Source organism: Kogia breviceps, chromosome 13 (genome assembly GCF_026419965.1).
Source record: "Kogia breviceps isolate mKogBre1 chromosome 13, mKogBre1 haplotype 1, whole genome shotgun sequence".
NCBI lineage: Eukaryota > Metazoa > Chordata > Mammalia > Artiodactyla > Physeteridae > Kogia > Kogia breviceps.
Window position 1 is genome coordinate 29458414 of NC_081322.1, and position 22508 is coordinate 29480921.

At 33.9% G+C, this 22508-nt stretch overlaps 1 protein-coding gene across 3 annotated transcripts in view; it reads left to right on the plus strand.

Moving 5' to 3' along the window:
* Positions 1-22508, plus strand: part of FUT9 (fucosyltransferase 9) — a 178953-nt gene that overhangs the window by 92458 nt on the left and 63987 nt on the right. For 2 of the 3 annotated variants that reach the window (XM_067011492.1, XM_067011491.1), the window contains exon 2: positions 8152-8240. The gene's annotated coding sequence lies outside the window, so the exon portion shown is untranslated. Of the gene's footprint in view, positions 1-8151; positions 8241-16132; positions 16157-22508 lie in introns of those variants that run through there. The other variant, XM_059083077.2, reaches the window with a different exon arrangement.

Here is a 22508-nt window from a genome sequence, read left to right on the forward strand (position 1 = left end):
AAACCAGAAGGTGGCAAACTATGGTCATGGGCTGAATCTGACCTGCTGCTAGCTTTTGCAGATGAGGGAATACAGCCACAGACATGAGTTTATGTATTGTTTGTCTGTTTTCACACTGTAACAACAGAGTTGAGGAGTTGTGACAGGAACTGTATAATAGATGAGTAGCTATAGAACATCCTTGACTTTACCTCTTGGCCTGTAATGCCTAAAATATTTACTATCTGGTTCTTTAGTGCACGGTTTACTAGTCCTCGGTCTAAATCAAAATGTTCATGATTTATTTTCTGCAGCTTCTGAAGGCAAAATATTCATAAGTTGAATTCCACAAAAAATTCCCCATAGAAATAGAAAATATGAATAGACCAATTATTAGTAAAGAGATAGAATCAGTAATCAAAAATCTCCCAATGAAGAAAAGTCCAAGACCAGATGGCCTCACTGAATTTTACCAAACATTTAAAGAATAATCAAAACCAATACTTCTCAAAGATCAGAGAGAGGGGAACATCCCAGAGTCATTTTATGAGGCCAACATTATCCTAATACCAAAACCAGAAAATGACATTACTAGAAAAGAAAACTACAGGCCAATATCCCTGATGAATATAGATGCAAAAATTCTCATTAAAATACTAGCAAGCAAAATTCAGCAGTACATTAAAAGAATTGTTCCCTATGATCAAGTGGGATTTATTCCTGGGATGCATGAATTTTTTAACATATACAAATTAATCACTGTGTTACACCACATTAACAGAATGAAAGAAAATATCATGATCATCTCAATAGACACACAAAAAAAGCATCTGACAAAAGTCAACATCCTACATGAAAAAACCCTTAACAAATTAGACATAGAAGGAACATATCTCAACATAATAAAAGCCATATATGACAAGCCCACAGCAGATATCAAACTCAATGGTGAAAGGTTGAAAGATATTCCTCTAAGATCAAGAAAAAGACAAAAGTGCCACTCTCACCACTTCTATTAATCATAGAACTGGAAGTCTTAGCTAGAGCAATCAGGCAAGAAAAAGATATAAAAGGCATCAGAATTGAAAAGAAAGAACTAAAAGTATCTCTATTTGCAGATAACACGATTTTATATACAGAAAATTCTAAAGATCACACCAAAAAACTGTTAGATCTAATCAACGAATTCAGTAAAGTTTCAGGATGCAAAATTAACATGCATTTCTATACACTAACAATACATTTTCTGAAGAAAATAAGGAAATAGATTCCATTTACAGTAGCATCAAAATCAATACAATACTAAGAAATAAATGTAAAAAAGGAGGTGAAAGATCTCTACTACAAGATGTTAATGAAAGAAGTCAAAGGAGACAGTTAAATGGAAATGCATCCTGTGTTCATGGATTAGAAGAAATAATATTGTTAAATGACAGTACCACCAAAAACTATCTATTAATGACAATACCACCAAAAACTATCTAAACCTATAGATAGTTTTCTATTTCTTACAGAAGTAGAAAAAACACTTCTAAAATTTATGTGAAACCACAAAGAACCCCTGAGAAAGAAGAACAAAGTAGGAGGCATCACACGTCTGGATTTCAAGCTATACTATAAAGCTATAGTTATCAAAACAGTATGGTACTGGCATAAAAATAGACACATAGATCAATGAAACAGTATTGAGAGCCCAGAAATAAACCAAAGCATATACGTATGGTCAACTAATATTTGACAAGCTATCCAAGAATACTCAGTGAAGAAAAGACAGCATCTTCAATAAATGGTGCTGGGATGATTGGACATTCACATGTAAAATAATGAAACTGGACCCCTGTATTACACCACTCAAAAAAATTAACTCAAAATGGATTAAATGAAAATGCCAACTTAACAGCATTATTTACAATATTGAAGACATGGAAACAATGTAAGTGTTCACTGATGGATGAATGAATAAAGGAGTTGTGGTGTGTATAGATATAGATATAGATAAATATATATAATGGAATATTATTAAACCATAAAAAATCAAGAAATCTTACCATTTTCAACAAAATGGATGGAACTTGAAGGCATTATGCTAAGTGAAATATGCCAGACAAAGACAAGTACTATATGATCTCACTTATATGTGGGATCTAAAAAAAGAAACCTCATAGAAACAGATGTCAGACTTGTGGTTACCAGTGATGGAAGGTAGAGGGAGGGAGAATTGGAGAAACTTAGTCATAAGGTACAAACTTCCAGTTATAAGATAGATAGTACTAGGGATGTAATGTACAACATGATGATGATAGCTAACACTGCTGTATGATGTATAGGAAAGCTGTTAAGAGAGTATACCATAAAAGTTCTCATCACAAGGGGAAATTTTTTTTTCTTCTTTCTTTTCTTTTTATTGTGTCTATATGAAATGATGGATGTTAGCTAAACCTATTGTTATAATCATTTCACAATATATGTAAATAAAACCATCGTGATGTATGCCTTAAACTTATACAGTAATGTATGTCAATTATTTCTCAAAAACTGGAAAAAAGGTTCCCAATACACACATTAAAACAATCTATGTCTTTTCTCACTAACCAGCATAAGATCACCATAAATATGTGGGAATAACTGCTTCAATTCCAATAACAGAACAGCGCCTGTCATAGTAGTTATTCAATAAATGTTTGGTAGGGATATATGTATGCATACGGCTGATTCACTTTGTTGTACAACAGAAACTAACAGTATTGTGAAGCAATTATACTCCAGTAAAGATCTATTAAAAAAATAAATAAATGTTTGGTTAAATAAATAAATATTTTAAAATGTGTGTACATTCTACATTACATTTATGATATATCTCTATTTTGGAATAAAAATTTTTAGTCCCAAGCTGTGAACTGTATTATCTCTGTCCTCCTTATCTTTGCTCATGCTGCACTGCCTAGTTATCATTCAACGTTCACTTTACACAGCCTATTTTCCATTAAGCTTCAGCCAAGTGAAATTGAATGCTGGAACATTTGTGACCCTGGCCAGACATTTTGTGCAAATTTCTTCATTTCCTTCTTCACTTCCTCCTCTTGACTATGAACACTTCAAGGGCAGGAGAGTGTTTTAGTCAGCCTTTTAGCCATAGAACCTAGCAGCTGTTACATAGAATGCATTTAGAAAAATGTATGTTGAATTAAAAAAGACTTAAAGACCCAGTCTAGTAATTCTGAAGTCAAAAAATTCTATTTAAAGTACAGCCATAGGAATTGCCTCAACAACCTCTTCTGGCAGCAAATTTCATTTATTACTATAAACTGCATAAAGTAATTGTCTTTGTTCAAAATTCAATGTCCTTTAATCACATCTGGTGAATCAAATTAAGGAACTTACTCTTATTAAGGGAGTTCAATTTTGAATATAACTGAGATGTTTCTAAGAGCATTACTCAGAGTCGTTTAAAATTTTTTTCTTCATAAGCAAAGTAATGCTCCATTTGGCTATTTTCCTATTCTTTCATTTATAAGAATCATATAGTGCTTTTCTTAATCATTTATACTATCTTTAATCAATTGGCTCAACAATTATTTTAAAATATTCCATAAAACAAGTACGTGTCCATATGATTTCCCCTTTGGCAAATTTTACCCTAATTGACTAAAGTACCCTACATAATATATCTAAGTAATTTTAATTTTTCTATTCACCCTTTGCTAAAGAAAAAAAAAAAAAAAACTGCTCTATAATGATAGCTCCAAAATGCATTTGAGTTTGTGAAATGGTGAAATTAATGAGTAGGATTTTATACTTTACTCAAATATATCTGAAATCCAAACACTTCTCTTCATTGTCACTGTCCCCAAATTTACAACCACCATCATATCTCAACTCAACTACTGCAATATCCTTTGGAGGCTACTGCTTCTGGACTTGCTTTTTCTACTATTCACAGACTATTCGAAGTGATCTTTTAAAATTTTAATCAGATTGTACTAGCCCCCTGGTCAAAACCTTCCTATCTCCATTGTATCACAAACAAAGTCTGAACTCCTTACAGTGGTCTCTGAGGCCCACTGTCACCTGGTTACTATCTACCTATCAACCCCCAGCCCCACCACCCCTCCCCTACCACTGGGCCCTGGGTCACTACACTACAGGCACACCGCTGTTGTTTCCCACCCCCTACTTGAATATGCTGTGCTTGTTTCTGCCCTGGCCCTTTGACCTAGTGTCCCCTCTGCTTATCTTCAGTTTAAATGTGACCTCCTCCAGGAGGCCTGCCTTCCCTGACTGTCTCTGCTCAGGGAGACACCCAATCCTGTTGTTGTGGCCACTCTCTGCTGACACCTCTCAGAGTCAGTTCTTTTGCAACTCTATCTCTGCCTGATGGCCCTGCTATTCAGTCTGCCCTAGATCTTGGCTTCCAGGTCCATCAAAGTGTCTGCTGTTACATACATTGCTAATTCCCACTTCTGACACCTGCTTAAAGCTGAAAACCTCACAAACCTCTGTGGCTGTCATTTAGCTCCCATTTAGGCCCAACTTTTCTCAATTAATTGCCCATGCCACACTATAGCCTAGGGAGACTTGGGATTCTCAACTGTGCCTGTTCATGCCCTGGGACTCTCATGACTCTACTGGGTCAGCATCGAGTGTTGGCATGGGATTACACAGCACAGCAGTCTCTTCCCAAATCCATAAGCAAAAACCCTTAGAATTCCCTCAACTTAACTAGGAGTTTCTAAAGCTTCTTCCCTGGGAGGTTTGGACTCAAAAAGCTGGGAGGAAAAAACAAGAGCTGTGGTAGCCACTTCCTCCTTCCGCTGTGGTCTTCTTCACTCTCCCTCTTCTGGCATTTCTCATAAGAAGAGGCAAAGAAGGCTTTCTTCCTAATGCTCTTTCTACAGGATTGAAACTGCTCTATATAAAATTTCGTTCAGACTTTGTCAAACAAACATCAAGATAAAAAGTAAAAATCAGTGAATCATCTTAAAGTTTCATCTTAGTGTTTCATCCTCACTAAGCGTCTGGATCTTGTCAAAACATCCAAATAACCTTTATATGTAAAAGAGAACTAAAGGAATTTAGAAATCCTTCTCAAGACTGCCTGACTTTAAGCTGTACATCAAAATAATGCTTTAAATGACAGAAACTGAGTGTCTGTCCCCACCTCTACCCCAAGTCAGGCAGATGCCTTGACTGTTCTAGGAAGAAAAACACAAGTATGTAGGAATGCAAAAGAGAAAAATATATTGTCATTGTTTGACTGGGTTAGACATAAATGTAGGAAATTTAAGAGAATAATAGTTTCCTCGCATGTAATGCAAGAAGAACAGAGATAATAACTTTATTCAGATAACACTTTACCAACAAAAAATAACAGCAATATAAGAGTAACTCCATAACTTGAGTGTTATTTATTCAGCATGTTGAGTCATTATTAAATCGTAGCCATGATTTGGGAAATACACACTTGCACACATGTACTTGTTGGCTTTCATTACTTGCTCTCAATCTAGATAGGATTCTAAATGTTTGATTTTTCTGCCATTCCAGCCAAGTTCATTTCAAATGCATCAGATGATATATTGGATGGTAAAAACAGAGCAAGAATGACATTTAGTGCTGAGTTTAAAAAAACCATTAAAAAAATTCACAGATGCTCAAATATCATAAGAGTCTGGAACAAGTTGACATAGATGTAAATCCCCCTTCTCTATTTTTCTTAATTTATTTGACATTGATCCTTTATATCAAGATTTATAACCAAGACATTACATATGTTATATGCAATTATTTTATTTGTGGTTCTACTCATTTAACAACTCTAAGCACAAGATATATACCGTTTCAACAGGGAAATTTTATCTACCTTAAAAAAATCTCAATTTTTGTTTCAAACTGGGGACTCAAATAGTACTGAAAGTAAATATCAAGGCAGAATTATAAACAGTACTTAGGGAGCCATGTGCAAGGAAGACTCTTTTGAGCAGACACTTTGAAGTTAGGGCTGTATTTGACTCCCAGCTATAATACCTTCCAGCTCCTTAATGTGGACAAGTTGTTTGAATTATCTGAACCCTATAAGATGAGGAAAATAAAACCCACCTTACACTATTGTTGTGATGATTAAATGATAATTACACACACCCAAAAAATCATTCAACGGCTATTACAAAATATAGACAAGTTTTTCATCTCCTTTCTCATACCTTTGAAAAGATAATAATTAGGTAAGATTTGATGTTAAAAATAAGCAGTAATGCCACGTCTATCTTCCACATTTTGTTTATCTTTAACTGTGTTTGCATCCAATATTGAAGTGTATATAAAGGGAGAAATGTACTAAATTAAGGCAAAAATTAAACTCTTTTTTCTATTAAGCACAAGCCTAGGCTATGTGTAAATCCAGAAAGAAGTCTGGCTGAATTTTGCTTTAAAATCTACTGAATTCAGGAAGAAAAAAAAAGTTAGGTGTTTGGGGGGTATACAGTGGGAATAAGAGATATGGGGTGTGTGTGTGTGTGTGTGTGTGTGTGTGTGTGTGTGTGTGTGTGTGTGTGTGTGTGTGTGTACTGAGTACAAGATACCTAACCACCATTTTTAGTAACCTATAAGTATGAGAGGCTTCTTTGGGTATGTTTTACAGAAAAAAAAAATTGACAGGTAATAAATTCCCATAAGAGTTTTAGGAGGCACTATCTTAAAGAGAAAAATAAATTCACTTTTTATTTTACTTTAAATTATTCCATAGTTTGAAGATATTTGCTCTTGATTGGGGTGATGAATGTCAGTGGGTCGGTTTCCCACTTTGTATTAGATCTAATCTTCATTCATTACTGAATAAGTAATTCAATTAGGTTTGAAAGCACTTGCTCCATTTGTACCCAATCATGTATGTGGGCAAGTGTCTTAGTCCATTTGAGCTGCTATAATGAAGTAACACAGCCTGGGTAGCTTATCAACAACGGATATTTATTTCTCACAGTTTTGGAAGCTGGCAGATTGGGTGTTTGGTGAGAGCTTCTTGGTTCACAGATGCCGTTTTTTCACTGTGTTCTCACATGGTGGAAGGGCAAGGGAGCTCTCTGGATTCTCCTTTATAAAGGCACTAATCCCATTCATAAGAGCTTTACCCTCGTGACCTAATCACCTCCCAATACCACTACCTTGAGCATTAAGATTTCAACATATGAATTTAGAGGGGAAGCGGGGGGATACAGACATTCAGACCATAGGGGCTGGCATACATCAACATGGTCTTTACTCTGTTAAGCATCCAGATAATAATAAACATCCAGATGATTTAGTAACATTTTATTTTGGTTTTTGTTTTTTGTGCTATAGACACAACTTATTCTTTAAGTGGAAAACATGAAAAATAGAGACCATGAAATATATTTAGTTAACATGATATACTCATTTCCTTAGAGTTTTAAAGACACCATTTATTCTTTTCAGTAATATCTTTTTTATTGTACAGGCATAGCTCATTTTATTGTGCTTCACTTTATTGTGCTTTGCAAATATGAGGTTTTTTTACAAATTGAAGGTTTGTAGCAACCCTGCATCAAGCAAGTCTGTCACCGCTGTTTTTTTCCAACAGTATTTGCTCCCTTCATTTGTCTGTGTCACATTTTGGTAATTCTCCCAATATTTCAAACTTTTTCACTATTATTATACTTGTTAGGATAGTCTGTCATCAGTGATCTTTTATGTTACTATAGCAAAAAGATTGACTCGTTGAAGGCTTAGATAATGGTTAGCATTTTTTAGCAATAGAGTATTTTTAAATTAAGGTATGTACATTGTTTTTTAGACATAATGCTATTACACAATAGGCTACAGTATAGTGTAAACATAACTTTTATATGCCCTGGTATACCAAAAAATTTGTGTGATTCACTCTATTGCAACATACACTTTATTGCAGTGGTCTGGAACCTAACCTGCAATTTCTCTGAGGTCTGCCTGTATTTTGAAATGACTTATGTAATTCAATAACATTTTCCCCAAAATTAAAAGTATTCATAAATTAATATAAGAAAAGGACACAATAATACATAAAGATCTATGTTTGTAAGACATATTATTATTTTTTGTTTTCTTTTGGTTGTTTAGCTTCATATATATTACACCCAGCACATTTAACTAACATATTTTTTTCTCTCTCTATCCTAACAGGTTTATAATGTAATAATTCAAGAATTTTATCATACAGTGGAGTAGCTTAACAACTGTCTATGTGCTTCCCATGATATGTTCTCTACATTGTAAGTATATACTTACTTTCCCAAGCTGGCTGGATCTTGAGAGAAATGTGTTCAATTAGAACTTATAGGTAACTTTGATTGTTTAAGAAGATTACAAGCTAAAATTCATCCAAAGTAAAGAATAGTTTTAGAAATTTATCTTATATGAAGAGATGTTCTGTGAATTTAGGTTTAACATTGTATCAAAGTTAAAACTTAATATAGTATGTCATGGTAGGTAGAATAATATACCCATGACATTTAGTTGTATTTTTATGAATATTATACTTAACATCCTTAAGATTTCTATACTATTCTTTATTTTTCTAAAAAAAATTTAAATATTGTACCTGTGAAATTTTATGCTAAGATATTAAAATTTCTTGAAATATCTTTTAAAAAATATAATGTGTAATATGATTTCAAAGTCAGGGCAACTTCTTTCTATATTAGTTATCTTTTTGAAAACTAGTTTCAGTTTTGGTAAGATGATACCTATACCACTAAATCTTTCATACTTGTGGTGTTTGTGTGTGTGTGTATGTATGCATACACATATATGTGTGTATATGTACACACACAATTTCATTAATAAGCTAAACAAAAAGAAGAAAAATTGTCTTTGCTAAGTAAGGAAACCTCTTTATTATTAATTTCACACTGCTGAAAAGTAAGGAGAAAGGTGAAAGGCTGGGGTTCTATGCTTTTTGAGTTAAGAAGTACTAAGAGAAAGTATTAACTCGTGGCAGTGGGAAGGAAAGGAGGCAGCCCAACCCCTTTTTCCTCAGAAGAAAGTAAGCCATGAACTGGAGCCCTTCAGTAATTAGAAGTGTTGCCCACCCTACGGTGTGTTTAGGGCATCAGGAGGTACTGTAAGACCGACAATACCCATCTTGAGCCTTACTATCCATTCTTCCAGCCCTTTCCTTGCTGGAGCCCCTGAGGATATAAAATCCATCAAAGGTGACTTGGAACTTAGTAACCCTTGATCCTTCTTCAGGAAGGCAGAAGAACAAGGGTGCCCGATTATATTGTGGGACTTGGAGTTAGTTGTGGTCAGGTTATTAGCATGCCATTTCAGAACACTGAATGCCTTCTGACATGAAATATAATTTTAATACATAATATGTGGTTCTAAAGCAGTGCTGTCTAAAGAAAACATATTGTGAGACACATATGCAATTTCATCTTTCTTGGGGCCACATTTAAAAAAGTGAAAAGAAGTTAGTAACATGGGTTTTAATAATATATTTTATTTATTTAAAATACATTTAATAATATATTAAATATATTAAATATTAAATATATTTTAAAATATATTTTATATATTCAAAATACAGTCATTTTAACATGTGATCATGTTAAATGTAAATCATGTAAAAAATATTAATGGGCCTTTTAACATCCTCTTTTTCATATTAAGTCTTTAAAATCCAGTGTGTACTTATAGTACATCTCAATTTTGATACTAAATTCTTACTGGATATACTTGATCTGTATTTAGATTTCATAAAATTTACAGTTGAAAAAAAAGTTTCACAAAGCCCAGTTGTCCCATATATACTTGAAAGTTCTTCAGTAACTAAATTGAGTATCAGTTTTTAAACTTAACTAATCAAACTTAAAAGCCATAGCCTCAGTCACACTAGCCACATTTTAAGTACTCAAAAGTCCTATGTGGCTAGTAGCTACCATATTGCACCACTCTTTTCCAAAGAACTATTGGTATAATGCTATAATTCTGCTACCTAACGGATTTTGTAGGCCAATCTCGGGACAACCAAAGGAGCATATAACTTTAAAATTTTAATGAGAAAAAAATGTCAGATCCTATACCTCTGACTTAAAATAAATTCTATAGAACCAGCTATTTATGAGAAATTATAGATAAGAAAATATACAAGGTCTAAACCTTCAGTCTGTGATATATTGGAATTTGTTTTTTTCTTACTTGCTTCAATGTACATGCTCTTTTATCACTAAAGGAATTAGCTGATCACAACCCTTTCTACTACAATGAGTGAATCAAAAGCAAAACAAATAATAAAATTTTAATGGCTCTGTGAAACTGTTAAAAGAGTGAAAATATAAGCTTCAGACTTGTAAATCACATATTGATAAAAATATATAAAGAACTCTTAAAAATTAATTTAAAAAATTTAAAAATTGGTGAAATACCTGAACTTTATCAAAGAAGATATATGAAAGACCAATAAGCATATGGGAAGATGTTTAACATCATTAGTCATTAGGAAGCTACAAATTAAAACCATGATGAGATACCACTAGACAACTTTTAAAAGGGATACATTTTTTAAAAAATCTGACAATACGAAATGCTTTTGATCACAGAAATTTTAATTTATTGTTGAAGGAAATTCAAAATGGGACTGCACTTTGGAAACCTCTTTGTCAGTTTCTTTTAAAATTAAACATGCACTTACAATATGATTCAGCATTCTCACTCTTAGGTATTTTACCCAAGTGAATTTAAAACTTAGTTTTACAGAAAAACCTATATGTAAATATTCACAGCAATTTTATATATAATTGTCAAAATGCCAAAATAACTAAAATATATTTCAACTGGTGATTGAATGAACAAACTTAGTATACCTATAGAATAGAATATACTAACCTATAAAAAGGAAAGAATTATTGATTCAGGCACTATCATGGATGAATCTTAAATGCATTTTGTAAGTGAAAGGGGGGAGACCCAAATGACTAAATATTGTATGACTGCATATGTATGAAATTCTAGAAAAGGCAAAACATAGAGATAGGAAGCAGATCAGTGGTGGCCAGCGTTTAGAGATACAGAAGGATTGACTACAAAGTGATAGCATGAGGACATTTTGGGGGTGATGGAACTGTACTGCACGGTACTGTGGTGATTGACAAGTGAATGAGTGCTCATCAAAACCCATAGAACCACACAACACAAAGAGTGAGCTATATAGTATGCTAATTAAAAATAGGGAAACAAATGGGATGCTGGAATATTCCAACATGGAGTAGATGGAGTAGGGACTGTGTCAAATGAAACTAGCCAAATTACAAACATAAGCCATAACTGAAGGCCATGGGAGAAACAAATCTGCTCTAAGTAACTCTGAGAAACAATACTTTGGCAGGGTAAAGACTGAAAAGAATAATGCTATAGAGAAAAATAACCAAACATAGACATACTCTATTTGATCTTTTTTTTTTTTTTCTCACAGGAGTACAGGTGAATTCTGAAAATCACTTTGCATGTATACTGGGGTGAAACATACAAGTAAATAAATTGTTGAAAATGAAAGCTGGGTTTCTCATTGTCACATAAACAAAGGGAGATAACTAAAACTAACCTTGCAGTGATAGAGGTAGTGATATCAATATGAAGTCATTTTTATTTTAATTTACATACAAATAGATACAAAAACAAATATAGATATGTGTGCATACATGGCTATATATACATAGCATTTACTAGCTCTACCTACTGAAGGTCCTAGAAGCAGTAATGCCACAGTAGCAATGAACACACCTCATGCCCAGATTTTAGTTTAAATACCATTCTGCAATAAAAATGGAACCAGTGCCCTCAGGAAAAGTGGCTGATTCTAGAGCTAGGGCTGGAAAAAACGCAAGATGAACCTGAAGCACTTTGTAGTGTCAGAAGGTGAAATAGTGGCAAAAAATTATTGAGGCATGTCAAAATGATACAGGAACCAACCAGAAAGAGTTCCCAATGACCAAAGCTGAAACACTTTAAGCAAGAAAATAAAAATCATATTAGATGATAACCTAAATGATAAAATATATATTAATGATCCACACTGATGTAAGTAAATGGTTGAATAGATAAATGACAGAGAAGAAAAAATCTTTCTTACACAAAAATTCCAATTCACTCACCTCCCATGTTGAAGCTTAATTCCTCTCCCCTTGAGTGTGAGGTAAACTTCACTACTCAGAGAGTATGAAAATGGGGAAAAAAGGTAACTTTTCTGTGGCAAAACATGGCCACATTCATTGAGTGATCAATGTTATCATCTCCAAGATGTCATGTTGATACCAAGTACCTTGGTATGATATGATGAGGATATTTTACTTCTGTGATATTTTTCCCCCAAACCCATAGCCGTATTCTAGTCTTGAGAAAAATATGAAATAAAGCCAAGTTGAGGCACATGCTACAAAATGCCTCACAGTACTCTTCAAAAGTTTCAAGATCATGAAAGGAAAGACTTAGAAACACAGCTGAGGAGATGAAAGAGATATTATGACTTAATGCAGTATGGTATCCTAGATCTGATCTTGAAACACAAAAAGGGCATTAGTGGGAAAACTGGTGAAATCCAAAAAAGCCTGTAGTTTAGGTAATACTGAACTAGCTTTCCTTGTTTTGACAAAGGCACCATGGTTATGTTAACAGTGGGACAAGCTGGGTGAAGGAAATTATCTGTACATCCTTGAAACTTTTCTGAAAATAGCAACTTATCATAAAACAAAGAAATCTTTAAGATGAATTACAAATTTTTAATACTTGCTCAGCAATAAATCTACTTTAGGAAGAGCCCTCTCATATGTAATCTCATTGTTTCTACCCCAGTATATTTTGCAATTTTTACCTATTTAAATCATTAAGAACCTCTGTTCTTTATTTGCCATAAAATGTTCAATCATGACTTAAAATTTGAGAATCATAAGAGCTCTTCACATACATTTGCATATTTAACAATTCATACCATTTGAACCATTCAAAGTTATGATTCGATTTTAGTTCTTTTGTGGCCATTTGGTTCCATATTCTTGGCAATACTGTCTTGCTGGTTATATAGGCATTAGTTTTTATTACATAAATGGCTGTGTGTTCAGATACCAGATAAACCAATAAGTGGCCAAAATAACTCTAATGCCATTTTAAAATTAGGATAATTAAGGACTCGTGTACTTTATCCAACACAATAATAATATTATATAAGGCCCAAATTCTCTTACACTTTTTTAAGAGTTTAAAAGTTTCTTTATACACATCAACCTGCAGTAAGCATGTAAAGAAGGAAATTCAAATCACATTCCTTGTTTATAAATAAGGCAATAAGTCGCTGAGAGGTTAAGTGATTTGCCTAGAGACAGGCAGCTTGTAAGGATGGAGCATCTACACAGAACACACCTTGCTTAAATTAATCCTTTGGCTTTTGTAGCATTCATAAAGTCCACTCCGTATGGAAATATTCTTATTGGCTAGAGTATGTCATTGTTTTTTGTTTTTGTTTTTTAACTTCCAGAGATGACCAAGCTCTCTTCCTTAATTTAAATGAAATTATAACAAATTTTATTTCATTTAAAAAAATATTAGTCATGTGTAAAGCCAAAAATCTCACCTGAAATATCTTTCTGTTGAACTTCAAAATCTGACTTAGGCTACTAGACTGGAAATCACTGTTGCTATATTAGTTATGTTGTGTTAGATACAGTATGCTTTCACTTTAAGGAAATCTAATATATGAGAATCAAAAAAAAATCACAAAATACATAAACTGAGAAGTGATTTTTTTAAATTATAAAATGTCTCACAAAAACATGTATCATGTCTTTTCTTTGATAACAATCTTCCCTGGGACAATTTCGTTACAGTTATACATAGTATTTAAGAAAAAATAGATTCATTTTATAAAGCAAAGCATATACCCTTGGACATTGTGATTCTTTTCTTTGGTACGTGCATCACTATGCCTATCTGCTGCAATTTCTCTAAGTAAGAGTGATCTCATAATCTATAGGCAGTTGTTTTTTTTTTTTTTTTTTTTTTAGATGTTGGGGGTAGGAGTTTATTAATTAATTTATTTATTTTTGCTGTGTTGGGTCTTCGTTTCTGTGCGAGGGCTTTCTCTAGTTGTGGCAGGCGGGGGCCACTCTTCATCACGGTGCGCGGTCCTCTCACTATCGCGGCCTCTCCTGTTGCGGAGCACAGGCTCCAGACGCGCAGGCTCAGTAATTGTGGCTCACGGGCCCAGCCGCTCCGCTGCATGCGGGATCCTCCCAGACCGGTGCTCGAACCCGTGTCCCCTGCATTAGCAGGCAGATTCTCAACCACTGCGCCACCAGGGAAGCCCAATATAGGCAGTTTTAAAATGGAAAAAATTTATAGCATACTCTCACTTACCAATAAATCAGGCTTTCTCCCTATTGCTTTCCAATCACAATGCAGACTTCTAGTGGAACTTATTTTATTAGGTAATTTGAAAATACTTTATTAGGCTAGTTGTAAAGCTTCTTGAATATGAGAGGATGATAAATAATAAAAGAAGATACACCAATAGAAAACATGTTTTATACCTTCAAATAATAGTAGAGTAGGTACAGAAGACAAATGCAAAATCAATCTAGTTCCTCCTATGCCTAAATCTCATTTGACATCTGTTACAATGCATAAAGATGCATTGAAAAGAAGATCCCCAAATCTCTCTCTCTGCCATATTTGAACGCTTAGAGCATTTGATATCTGTTACAGTCTCATTTGATATCTGTTACGATGCATAAAGATGCACTGAAAAGAAGATCCCCAAATCTCTCTCTCTCTCTACCATATTTGAATGCTTAGAGCTCTCACTATTTTCTTTCTTCTAATCTAAATTCCCTCTACCATATTGAAAGCCTTATTTCATTTTTGTTTAGTTGTTGTTGCTATTCAAGAAGTTATTCAGAAGAGTTTCTTTTTATAAGACCTGTCTCGTTTGTACTAAGCCTTCCTACTATACTGCCTAGTAAGTAATAGGTACTTAAAAACACTTGCAGTATTGAATTTCTAAAGAAAAAAACGCCATCGAGCACATTTGTACTCAAAACACAGTGGGATATTAATTTAAAAATTGCAACTTTAAATTAATGTCACTTAAAGCCCCCAAAAACGAATACAGTGACTTCTCCATTCTTATGTTTGGAATGTCATAATCTATCTCAAAGTAAATCTCTATGTTGCTAAAGGGTGAAATCTGGCATATGCCCCTTTGGTTTTATGGATGCACCATATCACATATTCATTATGTTCAGAGTCGAGGTTGATGATGGAAAACTGTCTTACATGATAAAGTGAGGAGAACTTATCAGTAAATCTTCAAGGAGCAGAAAAATAAGTGATGTGCTGGATAGCCAGAACTTTAGGAAAGCAGTGATCTGTATTCAACATTAACTTGTTTACTTTGCTGTGATAAAACACCTCTCCATCTAAGACTTCAGAAATACCTGCCAACTATGTCTCGTTTGAAAGTTTCAGGGGAAATTAAGTGACCTAATCCCATATCCAGGTCAAAGCAATCAGAGGGAAAGAAACATTTATGGTAGATAAGACATGAGTGGAATTGGAAAATCTCCAGTGTAGAAATTCAGAGCACTAAATAATCAGGAGTTTATAAAACCCCTAGAAACCTCAGAAATCTTTTGGGACATTGAAATTTTTATGGAGCATGGAATAATTGCTTAGAAACCTCAAATACAGAGACTGCTATTTACACCTATGTTACTTTTGTTATTACACAAACATTAAAGCAATATTTTAAAACTCATAAAAATGTATTATACTCAGAATCCAACCACCCCAGAAATTCACATAGCTTTTCATCTGTTTCCTTTCATTTCTAATCCATATGTATATACAATTTTACATAGTATAATTATAGTTGTGTGTTTTAATTTTGTACTCAATGCCAAATCATGAATACTTTAACATATTCATTATTTTATGTGTCCTTATAATGACTGTTTACTTAGCTCTTTTCTTATCTTAGATATTTGGGCATTGGTGGATATATATATATATATGAACACTTCATTTTAAATACCTGTATTTATCAAACATTTTTGTCCTTATTTTGGATCTTTTTCTCTTGCAGAGGAAGTAGAATTCTGGCTTGCGAGTCATTCTCTAGATACTCAGAGTATATTAGGTATGTAGCTATGGAAAATGTTCTAAATTTTCCTAGTCTCGCTTTCATCAAATGACAAATGAAAATAAAAATAGGATTTCTATTGTAGAATTGTTACGAGGATTAATTGCAAAAATGTATAAGATTATGCAGAGCATCTATTTGGGCAAATTCCTAGAAATTAAACTATCGAGGTAAAGAATATGACTACACATATTCTTTCCAAAACTGTTAGACAAGTTGTTAACTTCCAGAGTATTCAGCTGCCAAAAAGATGAAAACCAGTCTTCAATACCTTAAACAAAAAACGACAAAGCTGAATTGATTGCTAACTTAAGGAAGGGGGAAATATGTTGGTGGGGCAGAGGCTCTTAGAGCAGAGAGGACTGCTGAAGTTTTGAAGCTTGAAAAATGCTCACTCAGTCAAGCAGAAAAATATTTATGCCACCCCTTACACTCTTCTGTAGATGTAAGACATTGAAAATTATCAGTTACATGCAATGAGTTATCAGTCTTTGAGGCATTTGAAATCAAAATATTCTCTGCCTCTGCTTTCAACTAGGAGATTGAACATATTTACATGTGTTCATAATTTCAAACTACACCTTGAACTCATGTCATTTACTATTATAAATGTACTTATTTGATCTAAATAAATTCTATGGAGCAGAGTCAATGCCATCTCTGCATTCTTTAATTTTCTTGTAGGGCTTAGAGCATGTCCAGACAGACAATGAGAAACATAAATTGATTATTAAAAGGGAAATGAACAACCATCTGTAATAATATTAAATAACTGAGTAGGGAATTTAAATCTAAGGGTCAAGGCCCTAACCTAAATAATAATTCATAAAAAACTTTTTATGAAGTTTCAGATTATTATTTAGCCTGAGAATTAACAATTTCTCTTTTTGGAAACTACTTTCTCTTTAATAATTGTAAAGGACTTCTTGAGACAAATTTAAATCAATATATTTAAAAAGTAACAGACTCAACTACCAAAAACTTCAGGATAACAGAACAAATACTATAAACAAGTAAAAAATTTTTTTTAAATTTGAAAACTTGGGATATTATATTTACAAAAATTATATTAGACAAGGCCTTAACTTTATAAAATGAAAAAAGTGTCTAAAAATTAGTTACAAAAAGAGACAGGGTTTCCCTGGTGGCGCAGTGGTTGAGAGTCCGCCTGCCGATGCAGGGGACACGGGTTCGTGCCCCGGTCTGGGAGGATCCCACATACCGCGGGGCGGCTGGGCCCGTGAGCTGTGGCCGCTGAGCCTGTGCGTCCGAAGCCTGTGCTCCGCAACAGGAGAGGCCACAACAGTGAGAGGCCCGCGTACCGTAAAAAAATAAAAAATAAAAAAAAGAGACAATGCAATAAAAGGGGCAAATAAAGTCTGAATAGTCATTTCATAAAAGGGGAAATAAAAATGACCCACACAAAAAAGGAAATAATGCCCAACCTTACTAAATATTTAATAAACAGGAAAATGCAATTTTGTGGTTTCATGGGATATTTTTTAATTAACATAATTTTAAATGGTTTATAACATCCATTGTTATCAAGGGTTGGTGGAAAATTAATTCTAGGTGGAAATGAAGTGAGCCTTTCTGTACATCATGATGATGGCATTTATAAAATTTAAAGAACATATATCATTTGACCCAGTAATTCTACTTCTAGTAGTTTATTCATCAAAACCATTTGTACACACCACCAGGAAACCAGCCCAAAAATGTTTATTGTAAATTTAGAATGACAAAGGATCAAAAACAATCAAATTAATATGGGAAGACCAATATACATAATGATATATTCTTACTAATTAATATTAAGCAACCATTGAAAATAATTTGGTGACTATATAATGACAGAATAGAGTATCAAAGTCAAATTATTCAGGGTAAAAAGCAAGTCTCAGAATAATGGGCTCAATTATCTAGCATATGTATATATATATCAATATATCTGGACACATACCAGTATATATAAAGTTAATGAAAAAATTCTAGAAAGATATATGCTAAACTGAGACAAAGATGCTTATCTATTGGAGAGGAAAGTGGGTTGAAAAAGTGGAAAAATAAAATTGGGCATTAACTCTTTATTCCATGTATTCTTGAATTGTTTCCATTTTAATAATAAAAAATATATCATATTACTTGTATACTTTTTATTATGTCAGGCAAATATAGATACTACATATTTATTGTTTTCAGAGAAATTTATTGATTATCTGTTAATAATTGGTTAGAATTTTTGAACCTTTAGTTAAATAATTAAGCCTTTGTTATTATGTGTTTCTGAAAATCATACTGATAGGGCTTAGCTTTGGCTGGAATCAAATCTTATGAGTAAATTAGATATCAATTGGAAGAAAAAAATCAGGCCCTCCTCAGTAATACCACACTGAGGGTTGGAAGAGGTGGTGAGAATCTCAATCAGTATGTTTGTTGGAAGGCTAATTTCTTTGATTTGAAAAATCATTTTTATTTGAAAAAGAAGTGAAAAATTAAAATTTTATTTTCTCTGCTGTGAGAGAAATTCTTGCTGTGTAAACTTGTAAAATATTACAAGACTTCACCTGTATCCACCTGGTTACAGCACTTGTATTAAATAAGAAAGAAGAAGAATGAAACCTGGTATGAATGCAATGTCTCATTAGAAGATTGTGCCTACACCATTAATTATATGTCCTCCCCACCATCCATCTTGAATGGCTCAGTAACACAATTTCTGAGTCTCCATGCCTTGAAAAACTTAATAGCCTTCTATTCTTTTGTGAAACTACCTCTCGAAAAGGCAGAAATGGAGATGTCTTGGTTCTTGGACATGAAAACATGCTGTAGATTCACTGCAAGTAATGAGCCTGAAACTTTCAGATATTTCAATTGTTGCTACAATTATTAATATTCAACCTGGCTTTAAATATTCCTTCTTAAAGGATACAGAAATCATTATTTTTTCCCTTAGGGGTAATGCACTAAATATTTTTTCTTCTATACAATTTTAATTGAACTACATATACAAGTTTTCAAACTTAGTGCAAGGATAGAACAGGTGTTCATTGTCTTTCTGACTCATTCTAAAGCTGTCTCTTGTGCAGTGTCAGAGGAAGTCCTTGAAACTTTGTCTTTTCTTCCTTGATAATACAACTTGTCGCATGTTACTCTCCAGCCATTTCTAGACTCACTATTTTAGAAGTTCTTCAAAATTTAATATTTTTGTACTCTGACTCTATTGAGGGAATCAGTACATCAGCGTGGTTATCCTTGCTTGTAAAACTGAGTCAATAATAGTACCAACCTCATTGTGTTGATTTGAGAACTATATGAGATGACATATATTAATACAAGGCCCAGTGCCTAACTTACATGAAATCATTAATAAATATGAGCTGCTAGCACTATTTTCTTTCCATGAGTTCCTAGATACCTTCTGTTCAAAAATGTCACTACAAACTGCTACACTTTGCTCCTTTTCCATTTTAAATTTTGTGTTGCTTCAGTTGCCTACCAAACACCTGTATGAAGAAAAATGAAAACAAAACGAGTAGAACATACCATGAATGATTATTTTCCAAAATTCAGCTATCGAGAATTGTACAGATAATTCTTGAAAAAGTGGTTTGATTTTCCTCATTTTCCAACTTGTTTTTCCCTTTCCTTCTTCTTCCCTATTTATATTTGAAATGGCTGCTAACACTAACCAGTAAAGTTGTGCAGACTACGGGTGTGGTGATATTACACTCCCCCAAATACACACACACACACACACACACACACACACACACACACACACCTTTGTTTTGGATCATTGTTGAACTTAATCATAATTCTCTAACCAAAAGAAGAAATCAGGCATTTGTTTCAAATTCCCATCTCTGAGGAAAAAGCTCTATCAAGACAGCTTACATCTCATTCTACTGCTTCTTGACCTTCAGAGGAGGTATGTGGTTGTTTCATAACCTGGGGATACTTCAGGGAATCCCAGCTTCCACACATGCATTGCTTGAGTCCTCTGGGAGTCCCTCCCACAAATCACCTGAAGAAATCAAGATGGAGAAAAGATTTCCTATTACTTTGCAGATATCACAGAAACCAAAAGAAGTCATCTTTCTTCTTTACCTTATAACACAGAAATTTTCTCTCCTGTTCCCAAACAAGAAAACCATTTCTCTAATGTATGGAGAGGAACTAGGAAAGGGGAGGTGATCTAAAATTTACTAATTGCCTAAAACATGTCAGTAAATTACAATAATTATTTTTGAGTATCACTATAGTCTTACGAAGAGGTTATTATAGTCTCCATTTCTCATCTGAACAAGCCTCCAAGTCATTAGAGATTTGCCTAAGTCCCAACATGAAATGAAGCAAAGGCAAATGATGCCATTTATCAATTGTTTGTATTTCCCTCCTGCCTCCCTACAAAATCCCCAAATTCCCTGTAATACACTGTGTTTGTCCTCTCTATCATTTGCATCACTTGATGTTGGAAGAAATATGAAAGTCTTTTGTTTCTTATGTTACAGTTTTTGTAACATTTTTTTCTACAAGCTTTAATAGTTTACTTGGGGTGGGAATTCTTTCCCTCTTCATTTAAATACTCAACATCATTCAAGGAAATTAAGCAAAAAAAAAAAAAAGGTTTCGAGAACTTACATATTTACTCTTCTTTTCCTAACAAACATTTATGAGCCGTTTCTGAAAATGAGCAAAGTGTCAGTTTTTCTGCCCCAAATAGAATGTGTCCTTCTCTGGTTTCAGCTTCATGTTGAAGTGTATTTGTTATGTGCAGGTGTACATTCCACAGCAGAACCATCGTTCACATAATAGAGGCAGATGAATTAAAGTGTCGAAGACACATAATATGGGAGAATATCTTCAGTATCTTCTCAAAAAAGCTGAAAATTATCCCTGGACTGGTGAATGGGGAGGGGTGACAGTTTGGGGACTTATCAACACTCCGCTATATACTTTTGCTGGTCATTTATGCTTAGTCAATTTTGCTTTGTTATTTTCTGTTTTTAGTGATTTGGACACATTTGCTTTTGATGTGAGGAAATACTTTATAATGTGTTTTGAGATACTTTAATAGAATTTGAGCTAAAATGTATGAAGCACATATCAGCCCCTATAAGCTCTCTTAAAAATTTGTGAAACATAATCACCCTGAGCAAAGCTCTATTTGCAGATTCTTATTCTAAAAATGAAAAGCAGCTATGCAAAACAGCATATAATTCTGTTTGGCTCAGAGCATTTTTCTTTTTATTAATATTCTTGCACATTCATGGATAGTATGGACCATTTGTGCGTGTGGTGTGTGTCAGGGGTGTGTGTATGTACATATGTTGGGTAATGATATAAAATGTATATCTTATTGTGGGTCATAGTCAAAAACTTTAAATGCCACTTTGCCCCTAAAGAATAGCACTGAAGAAGTAGAACTCTTTTTTTTTTTTTTTTTTTTTTGTCGGTATGCGGGCCTCTCACTGCTGTGGCCTCTCCCGTTGCGGAGCACAGGCTCCGGACGCGCAGGCCTAGCGGCCATGGCTCACGGGCTCAGTCGCTCCGCGGCATGTGGGATCTTCCCGGACCAGGGCACGAACCCGCGTGCCCTGCATCGGCAGGCGGATTCTCAACCACTGCGCCACCAGGGAAGCCCCAGAAGTAGAACTCTTAAGAAACTTTTCCCAAATCTAGAAACCCAATCCTTTGCTGTAAATACGATCTTCACTCCTGTGATGTTTTACTTAAATAGCCGTGAAAGTAGCTAGAAGAAGAGTACAGGATGGAGTAAAACTAAGAAAAGGAAAAGTAATGAAATCATTGCAAACACTTGAGTAGTCAGTTGATTTTTTTTTTAATGATACGAACATATCTTAAAATTCAGTAATAAATGGTGAAAGCAGATTAGTAGGGCTCAGACCTCAACCCTACAACTTGCTGTTTGAGGAACCCTGGACAGTTATTCAACCACATGAGGCTATACATCTTCATCTATGATATGATGGTTAAATTGCCTCTGTATCTTTAGACAGTTAACAGAATTAAGGTGTATAATTCATATATTGAACTTAGTGCCTCACAGGTAGTAAATTTTCAACAACTATTAACTGATATTTCTACATCTCTGCAGGAGGGATTACAAAGTACTAATTTATAGACAGACTGACCTAAGATTGTTTGTTTTGTTTTGTTTTATCTGATTTTGTATGCTTGTATAGTTTATACACTCTTAAAATTATTTGCAAAATTAGTAGTCTCTTAAGTGAAAAGTAAATTTTGCTCTTTGATCTTTGAAGAAATATTATTTTTTGTAAGTTCTCTATGGTCTAATGTGGATAGGGATAGTTTCACTTAATTT